Source organism: Pteropus vampyrus, unplaced genomic scaffold (genome assembly GCF_000151845.1).
Source record: "Pteropus vampyrus isolate Shadow unplaced genomic scaffold, Pvam_2.0 Scaffold12, whole genome shotgun sequence".
In the NCBI taxonomy this organism is placed as follows: domain Eukaryota; kingdom Metazoa; phylum Chordata; class Mammalia; order Chiroptera; family Pteropodidae; genus Pteropus; species Pteropus vampyrus.
The window spans coordinates 16624697-16635397 of NW_011888793.1; the positions used below are offsets into that span (position 1 = coordinate 16624697).

Here is a 10701-nt window from a genome sequence, read left to right on the forward strand (position 1 = left end):
GAAATAAGAAAAATAAAACTTTTAAAAGGATGTTTTTAATTTTTCTATGAATAATAAATAACCAATAATCTCAGACCCTTACTTCTAAACAACTTTTCCACTGTGCTCCCGTCTTTAACCGTTAATGGCTTATAAGAAGGAAAGAAAATATATAAAAATTAGAATCCATTGTTTAGAATTCAAATGTGACATGTCTATACATTCAGATGTCATGAATTATTTCAAAAGAAAGGAAGGAAAGATGGCAAATGGGGCTTTATAATTCCACCATGAATTGAAGTTAAGCTCATGTGTATATTCATATGCAGTCCTTGTAGTAAAATAGATGCCATTACTCCTTTTTCAGTATTTGGGACAAACCATTTAGGAAAGAGAAAGAACGTTAACATTCATTAGGTGTCAGAAAGTGCTAGAGACTGTACTAAATATTTCACATGTGTTATCTCATTTAATGCTTTTAAAAAAAAAAATAACATAAATACATGTAAATGAGACTCGAAAATTATTGACATGCACAAGGACATTTAGCTTGTATGGAAGAACCAGAATTTAAGCCCTCTTTTGCTGAATCCAAAATCCAGCATCTTTTTACTTTCTTTTCTACTTCTCCTAAAGCTCCCATTTCTCCCCATGGCAGCCCTCTAACTCCTGCCAATCTTTTCTTGTCAGTTAGCTCTCTTAGTATCATAGATTATTCATTAAATTTAGTAGATTAGGTTCTGGCCCACCAGGAATCGTGTATGTCAGAAATACACCAACATCAGTGCTGCTCATTTCTTGTCTAGCAAAAGTCTTTTTCTTTGTGTGTACAATAGAGATGAAGCACTTGAATGACAGCTTATTCAAATATCACAATGTCAAATATGCTTTCCCTGTCCAAACTCTATTTTCTATCCTCTTAGCAGTTAGAGTTTTCATTTTTGTTTTCATACCATTGTGACTTCCAAAGTCCAGGCATTTCTACAGATTACTTTTGATATATTTCATAAAATTGGGTTTATTAACTATTGGTTTTCTTATGATTTATGTAAGTTGTCATGTAATGAGTATGACTTAATAGAGAAAATTTCAGTCTTGAATGCTGTAATGAGAATGTCCATGAAGAGAGGTAGGCTTGATTACTAAGTGATAATTAACATTTAAATTCTTACTAATGTTATTGTTCTGACATAGGTATTACCATTCATTGTTCTGAAAACAACCTTAACCTATTCGCAGCATCAGAAAAATACCTAAAAATTATGTTCATTATTTTAGTCAAACTTATAGTACCACTGATGATTTAATTTATTATATTGGAAAATTAACTATAAATTATACTTTCATATAGTGTTAAAGGTATATTTATTTACTAAAATATATTTACTGAATATTTGTTATGTTATTTGCAACACACAAGGCACTGTAGTTGAAGTTTCCAGATGTATTAAAGTGCGTAAGACTCACCACTTGTCCTTAAAAAGTTTATTTTTTTAAGATTAGTAAAGTAATAATTTTGTATTAATACCAAGAAAAAGGAATTGGGTTAGTGTTTCAAGTAATTAAAAAAAATTCTCAGGAAATATGCTTATTCTAAAGAATGATGAAGATCAGTCATTTTTGTTACAATTTTATTGAAATAAAAAATGCTTCTCTCAATATTTTCAGTAATCTTTTAATTACCTGGAGGAACATTGGATCATGGAGTAGTGACTCTTTAAATCAAAAATTCTTGCAAGTTTTGCTACCATCCAAGTTTATGTCATTGCATTAGAGAACCAAGCTGATGAAATTTAAGACTTCTCATGTCTTACAGATTGGATTAATTTGTTCCTTTTTTGAGTATACTTTTAGATTTAGTTTAGACAAATTAAAGTAACTTGATCTGAAAATGGCATTTAACAATTATTCATGAAAAAAAGATAAAAAGAGTCTCAAAAGTAAGACATTATTAACAGTAAGCATAGTATTCTTGTGTAGGGTTGGTACATTCTGTAAAATCTTATTAGCCTTTATGTCTTGGATAGCTTTTGTTTTGCAGTCACGTTTCTTCTTTCTAAAATATATTTTTAAATGCTTCATTGTGAGATACTATTGTTTTTTTCTTGCAATTCTAATATGCACCCATTATTAACCAGAGATGAAATTATCTCCTATACAAATATGTGCAAGTGTAAACGGTATAGTGTTATACCACTGGACTCTTTTTTTTTTTTTTCCCAGTTTAGGCAGTAAGAGATGTGTTGGCAATTAATTTTATTTCTCTGTGTCGTGGTTTTAATCAAGTTTATTTTACTATTTGTGCAACATTGGTTGAAAGAAATATCAAATTAATTAAATGTGTGTTTATTGAGCTTTATTCTGGGGACTTAGCTGGGGGTCACCAAATCCATTAGCAGTTGCAAAGCAGACAGCTATTTACCATGTTGTCATTAATCACAAGAAGAGGGGTATTAAGTTCTCTTTCAGATAATCTTTTTCTGTGCTACTTTGGAAAAAATTAAATATACCGGAAGCAGTATTTTTTCTTGTTCAGACGGTTCCCAAATGTTGAAATGTGGGCTATTGTATTCTTGAAATAGTTACTTTGATTTCTCTCTGTCTTAGTTTCTCAAGAGCTTAAGTATTTCTTTCCTTCAACCTCACACCATTTGACTTTTAATTATTTTACCATATACTTGGCTTTCTATACTCAACATTTTTATTACTTTTGTAAAGCACCCAAGTTTGAAAAACTATCTGTTCTGTCTAAACAGTAGTGTATTATAGTGGAAATCTGAAATACAATGTTGTATAGTAGAATCTGAATTATTTAATCTGGAACATTTTACATCTTCATTATATTACCTGACTTTCAATTTCCTTGTTTGTAAAATGGTGACAACGGCTATATGAAGGTTTTTTTGTATGCAATGATTATGCGCAGTGTTTTCAGTCTCTATAGTATCCTGTCAATACAAAATATACAGTTATTATGTTATTTTAGAAAGTAAGAGGTAGTAATCATGCTCCTATTTAATATGTCATTAGTAGTTGACTGTCTGGGAAGGTGAAGGTATGCTGCCTTTCCCTGATGACCATTTAATTTCTTGCTATTACATGTGATACCATTTTACCACGTATAATAGACAATATTTCAAAAGCCAAATTGAGACATAAAGTCAGTTCATGCTTTTAATTCTTTCAAGAGTCCTTAAATTCACGGTACACATAAAGAACATTATTCGTAGAATTTTACTACATTGGATACTAAGGCAAAGAACAAACTTAAAGAAACCTTTTTTTTTTTTTTAATATGTGAGAAATATCAACTGCTACAGTATGAGTGTGTGTGTGTTATTGCATACACACATAAGAAAGTCTCACTGGACATTAGTAAATGTGCTTTTTTTTTTTTTTCTATGTAATGCTAGTAAATTTCTTTAGATGTGTTATTTTCCTATTCATTTACAGTATAATCTTGGCACTCTCCCCGGAAGTAGGAATACTATATGCATCACTTCCTTTAGTTCTAACACTTGTGTTGCTCCATGGCTTATTCAGTAGCAGGTGTTGAACATTGATATAAACCGAATTTTGTCTACCAAAGCCAAAAATCTTCCCATTTCCAGTCTCCACTGGCCAAAGGAACACTAATGCCAAACTTACTTCCACATTCAGGTCTCATGCCTCCTGCCAAAACTATTGGCCCATGGAAACTCTGATTTAAAAAATGAAGGCAGAATAAATTTTTTGTCAAATAGATACCTTGTGATTTTAGGTGACATACTTATAGCTTTGCAGCTTTCTCTGAAATTAGTAAATTGAGATTACATGGCAGTTAATTACTTAATAACATTTCTTTTTGAATATAGCAAACTGTTAATTAGAACAGAACTGTTCACCATAAAATCTCAAACTATTTATGTGGTGGAAAAAATGTTCGGAAAACTGGAAATTCTCAATAAATTCTAGGCATTTGAACATTCTAAGCGATTTAAAATGATTAATGAATAGATTCCTTTGACCAAATCATTAATATCAATAAGATTTTTTTTTAATTTTTAATAACTTTATTTTAATGACTATTGATTTAAATGATTTAGATTTAAAAGTTACGTAATTTCAGAACATAGGACACATATGGCCTCTTTAACCCACTTCTCATTTAGGAAAAAAAATGCAGTTTGCTGCTAGCATTAATTTAATTTTATATAAACACATTCTTTGAGGCTGAAGCAAATCTAACTCATTTTCAGTGTGCAAATAAAAGATAAAAACTGTTCTTGGACTTATTTCTAAACAGAACTTGTCTCTAATCCTAAGTAACAGAAATGTATACATAAATCTTGAATCTTCAGCTAACTGTTCAAGAATAATGTTAACATTACACGTAGGAATGCTACGTTTTCTAGAATTTGGCATTTTCAGTGATCAAGAATTACTATATTTTATAAATAGAAATACTACTACTTAAAACATAATGCTATAAATAGAACGATATAATTTGTTTCCAAAGACTATCGATATACTAGAGCAATGTGAAAATAATAATAAAAGCTAGATATTTCATGGCAAATTTTGGGGATATTGTTAAGACTCTAATCTACAAGTTATCTCAGGGTAAACGCTGTGGCCACAAGCACCAACAATACATTTGGTGTAAAGAATTTGATAAATTTAAAATACTATTTAAAGGCAGCAGAATTAAAAAGTAATCTTAGGAAGACTGGACTTGAACAGGTATTTATTAACTTACTAATTATTTAGAATGTTAGGCAGTGCTTATTAGGAAAAAAATGTTTATCATTTTTTTAGAGACTAGTATTTTTATATCCATGCATATATCAAACTTGAACATCTTTTAGGATGCATTTTTTATATTGATAATAGTGGTACTCTTCAGATTACTATAAAGGGATTCTCATATATTTTTAAATCTAGTCAATTACATAATATACAAGATTTGTGTAATCTCTTATCAGGTAGCAATAATGTGAAAATAATATCATATCAATAAATTTGAACAAAATACTTTATAATAAGTCTGTGGAAGATGCAGTAACTTGGTTTTGCTTTTTAGATATGGTGGGAAGAACAATCAGTACTTACAAAGAAAACATGTCTTACAGAGGAGTTAGGTGCTCAAGTCAGTGCATTTCTGTTTTGGGTATTATTTTTAAACAGATATTCTGAAAAATACCTAGATGTGTGCATTATAATAAACCTCCTTTAAAATACCACTGTTCTGAGCTAACAGGATAGTAAGAGAAACCAAAATTTAAGAAAGAAAGTATTATGTCATATGATGAAACAAGAAACCTAGAAATTTCAAGATTAATAGCAGGTGGCACAGGGAGCAATAAAAGAGCTGTGATTCAAAGAAGAAATAGTAAAATTCTCATGGCATTAAAACATTGAATCAGCATTTCTTAGCTCTTTCATAATAAAAACATCAAGTACAAACATTTTTTAGTTCAAGAATAATTTCTGTCTTTCAAAAATTATAATAGTTAAGCTGTCCCAGAGAACAGATCAAGAGAGGGAACACTCTTTCTCATTTTATGAGATTTTTATAACTTCAGACTAAAATCAGACAGAAATGATGCCTGAAAGAAACTTTGCGTATCAACTTTATTTATAAAAATAAACATGAAAATTATAAACAAAATTTTGCCAATATAAATCACATAATAGCTAAAATCATGATGTTACATAACAAAGATCGAAGTTCCAGTAACACACCTCTAAGTCCTTATCATTAATGAAGAAATGAATTTCACTCAGTGAATTATGAGAAATATTCATTTATTAAAGGCACGTTATGAGATAGAAGGAGTGTCAAGCCTAAACCTGGCTAACTATGTGGAAATGAGGATACATATGGTGGTGGGAGATGGGTCACAGCTGGGGAAGATAGAAAGCTGTAAGCCCAGGGGAGGGAGAGGTCTGTGTTACATTTAAGGCCATGATGGGTGGTTATAAAGCATTCTTAGGTGACTGATAAGTGAGGTCATTTTTATTGACACTTGGCTGCTATATAACTCTTTGTCTATGTGCATGTGCATACCCAGAATTCAGTCTGTTATAATTAGATTCATGAACTTTCCAGGCATAAACATAATATTATAATGACAGTATAATGAGGCTTAGATTGTGGGCAAATTAGGATAGTACCTTCTGCGCAGGCCTCTATGGCCAGATTAAACCAGCTAAGATTATGGCCATCCTGTCCTTTGTCTCTGGGGATGCAAGCAGGATTCTCTAACTCCCAATAGGGTGTCCTTTAGGCAGTCTCTAGGCTGGGCTTCTACTCCTTTGTTCTCTTATTGCTCACGTCTGACTAGTTACTTAACAATAACACATTCTACTCAGTAGAGTTAATCTTAGGAATGCAAGTTTGAGTGAATGTGAAAAAAATCGATTAATGTAATCTACCATATTAAAAGGATAATAAGATTTTCTTAATAAATTCATTAGAACGTCTGATAAAATTAAAACACATTCATAAAACATCTCTTAGCAATATAAGAAAAGGGAAGATCTTTAACCTGATATTTAGAATACAACATGGATGTCACTATCACACTTTATAAAATAATCTGAAAACTGGAGGAATCTTAGAAACATAATACTGAGTGAAAGAAGCAAATCACAAAAGAATACATATATTAATTATAATTACTATGCTGAAAGTTGCTAAGAGAATAGATCTTAATTGTTCTCACCACACATACACACAAAAAAAGATAGTTATGTGATGTGTTATAGTTATTAGCTAATGCTATGGTCATAATCATTTTGCAATATATAAATGTTGACTTGGTTATGTCAACGCATTATACAGCTTAAACTTAAACAATGTTATATGTCAAATATATATCGATAAAGCTGAAAAAATAGAACACATATATGTAAGTGTAGTGTAAACCCTGGCAGTTGGCTTTTCCTTTTGTAATGTAGGTGGCTGATTTAAGCTTTGATTGCAGAGGTGTGCACTTCAAAGAGGCTTCTGCTTCAAAGAAGACTATTTCTAATAAACACATTGCCAGCCACACACTAAAGAGGTGGGCAGCTTCTACCTACTGAGGCTTTGTCATTTCAGAGATCTTGGTTAATTTTAATAACTGATCACTTGGGGCTACTTTTTTTTTCTGCCCATGCTTTAAATTCCTGCTGTTACGTTTTAAATTCAGCAGTAAAGAGTGAATCGGTGAACCCTGGGCCCCTACCCTCAACCCCAATAAAAGCAGACCCCCCAGGCCCATTTATGCTTCCTTTCTCTACTCATGACCTCACTGTATGCCCCACTGATTGTGCCTTATATACTTAAGGGCCTATAAGTAAAACTTTTTTTTCTTCAACATTTCCAATTTGTTATTACTGAAAGGTGTCTTGCAATCACAATAAGAACCACAAGGGTTGGTCCTGTCATAACATTAGTTTGGAAAGGAGAGATACCGTGGGAAACTCACGGGGCCCAGGTGAATGCCCTCAAGCTTTTTCTAATGGGTATCATTGTTATCCATAGACTGAGACCAGCATAAAACAATAAGTTATCAATTATGTAGAGTAAAAAAAAAAAAAAAATCATGCTAAGGAATGAATTTTTAAGAACATAAACATACAAAAATATTAAATCTATAAAAAGAGGAAGTGGGACCAGGCACCAAGAGTGTTCCCATAGACAACAATATCCTCTCTGAAAAAAAAAAAAAAATATATATATATATATATATATTTTAAGCAGACTTAGCAACCAAAGACCCTGTTGGGGCTGGAGAAGCAGTCCCCTTACCTCTTTAGTTCTTTTGTTTGGTTGAATATTTCAAACAAAATACAGTAGATTAACAGGAGAAAATCAAAATTTCAATATGTGCATATGGGCAGTTTACATAAGCATTAAACTTCCAGAGACAGTGAGGCAACATTGAGTATATAGCACATTTTGGACAAAGAAGAAAAAAGAGAAATTGGGTATTAGATTTCAGAAGTGAGAATGCATGACTTACAGGTAGTTTAGAAAGAGCAAAACACGCACGGCAGGCAAATTATTGGTAGGCAGCTCAGAAATAATGGAACATGGAGTATAGCTAGGATAACATGTTTGGAGTCAAACTAATACTAGAGTGAAAATTCTTAAGGTGATTGTGCCATGTTTCCCTTTCTAAAGTAGGTTTTTCTAAATTTCTTTAAGGGGGAAGTGAAAAACTCTTCTTGGGTTTGCTGGGCTTTAATTGATTTCAGTTTGAAAAATCTGCATGCCAGAGTGGCTCATGTCAGGGACACTCACTCCAGACCCCACAATCCTAACAGCCCTCACCAGTACTGTCTATACCCATAGCTTTGGTCTCTAAGGATGCCTGCAACCTTATATAAGACAAATTAGACATGTCAAAAAATTGGAAGGAGGCAAAAAAGGCCACTATATACTTTTAAAAGGGTCAATTCATCAAAAGAAGATATTGATTGTAAATATATATGCACCCAACATTAGAACCTCTATAATGAACAAATATTAACAAATATGAAGGCAGAAATAAATATCAATGAAATAACAGTAGAGGACTTTAGTATCCTACTTTAAACAATAGATCTATCATCCAGACAAAATCAATAAGAAAATATTGGAGGTGAACTATACTTTAGAGAACGTGGATCTAACAGACATACACAGAACATTCTGCTCAACAGCAGCAGAATGCACATTTTTCTCAAGCATGCACAAAACATCCCCAAGATAGATCATAGGATACAAAACAAGTTATAACAAATATCTTTTCTAACTATGATATTATGAAACTAGAAATCAATAGTAGGAAGAAAGCTGAAAATTAAACAATATGTAGAACTTAAACAGCATACTCCCAAACAACTAGTGTGTCATGGAAGAAATCAAAAGGGAAATCAAAAAATATCTTGAGACAAACAAAAATGGAAACAGAACATCCCAAAATTTATGAAATGCAGCAAAAACACTTCTTAGATGATGTTTATAAATGAAATTCCTACATTAAAAAGATAAATCTCATATAAGCAACTTAACTTTGCACTTCAAGGAACTAGAAAAAGAACAATAACAACAAAAAAGCCTAAAGTTAGCAGCAGGACTGAAACAAAAAAGATCAGAGCAGAAATGAAATAGAGACTAGAAAAACAGTAGAAAAGATTAATGAAACTGAGAACTGTTGTTTTTCTTTTGAAAAGATACAACTGACAAACCTTTGGCTAGATTAACTAAGAAGAAAGAGAGAAGAGTCAAAATCAGAACTAAAGCAGAAGACCTCACAACAAATGCCACAGAAATAAAAAGGAACATAAGAGACTGCTATGAACAATTATATGTCTACTAATTGGACAGCCTAGAAGAAACTGAGAAATTCCTAGAAACATTGAATCATCAGAAAATTAAAAATTTGAATAGATCTACAACTAGAAAGAAGATTGAATCAATAATCAGAAACTTCCCAACAAAGAAAACCCAGGACCAGATGGCTTTACTGTTGAATTGTAGTAAGCATTGAAAGGAGAATTAATGTCAGTCCTTCTCAAAGTCTTCCAAAAAAGTTAAAATGTATTTTGTGAAGCCAGCATTTCCCTTATATGACAGAAGACAAGAATAATACAAGAAAAGAAAGTTACAGGCCAATATTTCTGATGAACCTAGGTATAAAAAATCTTTGATGAAAGACTAGCAAACAGAATTCTGCATTTTATTAAAAGAATCATTAAAAGAATCATATGATCAAATGTAATTTATCCCTGAGGTGCAAGAATGGTTAAAAATATGCAAATCAATAAATTTGATATACCAAATTAACAGACTAAAAGGTAAAAATTATACGATCGTCTCAATAGGTACAGAAAAAAACATGACAAAATTCAACATCCTTCATGATAAAACCTTTCAACAAATTAAATAGAAAAGAAATGTACCTTAACATAATAAATGCCAGCTATGACAAGCCCAAAGCTCACATCATACTTAATGATGAAGAGCTAAAAGCTTTTCCTATGAGATCTGGAACAAGACAAAGATACTTACTCTCTTCACTTCCATCAAGGTATTACCAGAAGTTCTACCAGAACAATTAGGCAAGAAAAAGAAATAAAAGTGATTCATATTCGAAAGGAAGAAGTAAAATCGTCTGTGTTTGCATATGACATAATCTTTATACGGAAAATTTTAAGGCTTTCACTAAAAAACTATTAGAACAAATAAACAAATTTTATAAAGTTGCAGGATACAAAACTGATATAAAAATTAGTTGTGTTTTTACACACAACAAATTATATTTTAAAAAATTTAAAAACAATCCCTTTTACCATAACACTAAAAAGAAATACTTAATATGTGCGATACCAACGCAAACACACAATAAAATACTTAGGAATAAACTTAACTAAGAAAATGAAAGGCTTGTACACTGAAAACTATAAACATTGATGAAAAAAATTGAAAAGATACAAATAAATGGGGGGAAAAAATCTCATGTTCTTGGATTAGAAGAATTAATATTGTTAAAATGTCCATACTGTTCAAAATGATTACAGAATTAGTGAAATTCCTATCAAAATTCCAATGATATTTTTCACAAAAATAGAACAAATATCCTAAAAATTGTATTCAACTACAAAAGACCCTGAATAACCAAAGCAATCTTCAGTATGAAGAACATAGGTGTGGGCACTAAACTTCTTGATTTCAAACTATTACAAGACTATAGTAATCAAAACATTGTA

The 10701-nt window shown here is 31.4% G+C and overlaps 1 protein-coding gene across 1 annotated transcript in view; it reads left to right on the forward strand.

Moving 5' to 3' along the window:
• The window catches only part of NAALADL2 (N-acetylated alpha-linked acidic dipeptidase like 2), a gene marked incomplete at its 3' end in the record, with an annotated part of 657209 nt that overhangs the window by 313308 nt on the left and 333200 nt on the right, over window positions 1-10701 (forward strand). The gene's annotated exons all lie outside the window — the stretch shown is intronic.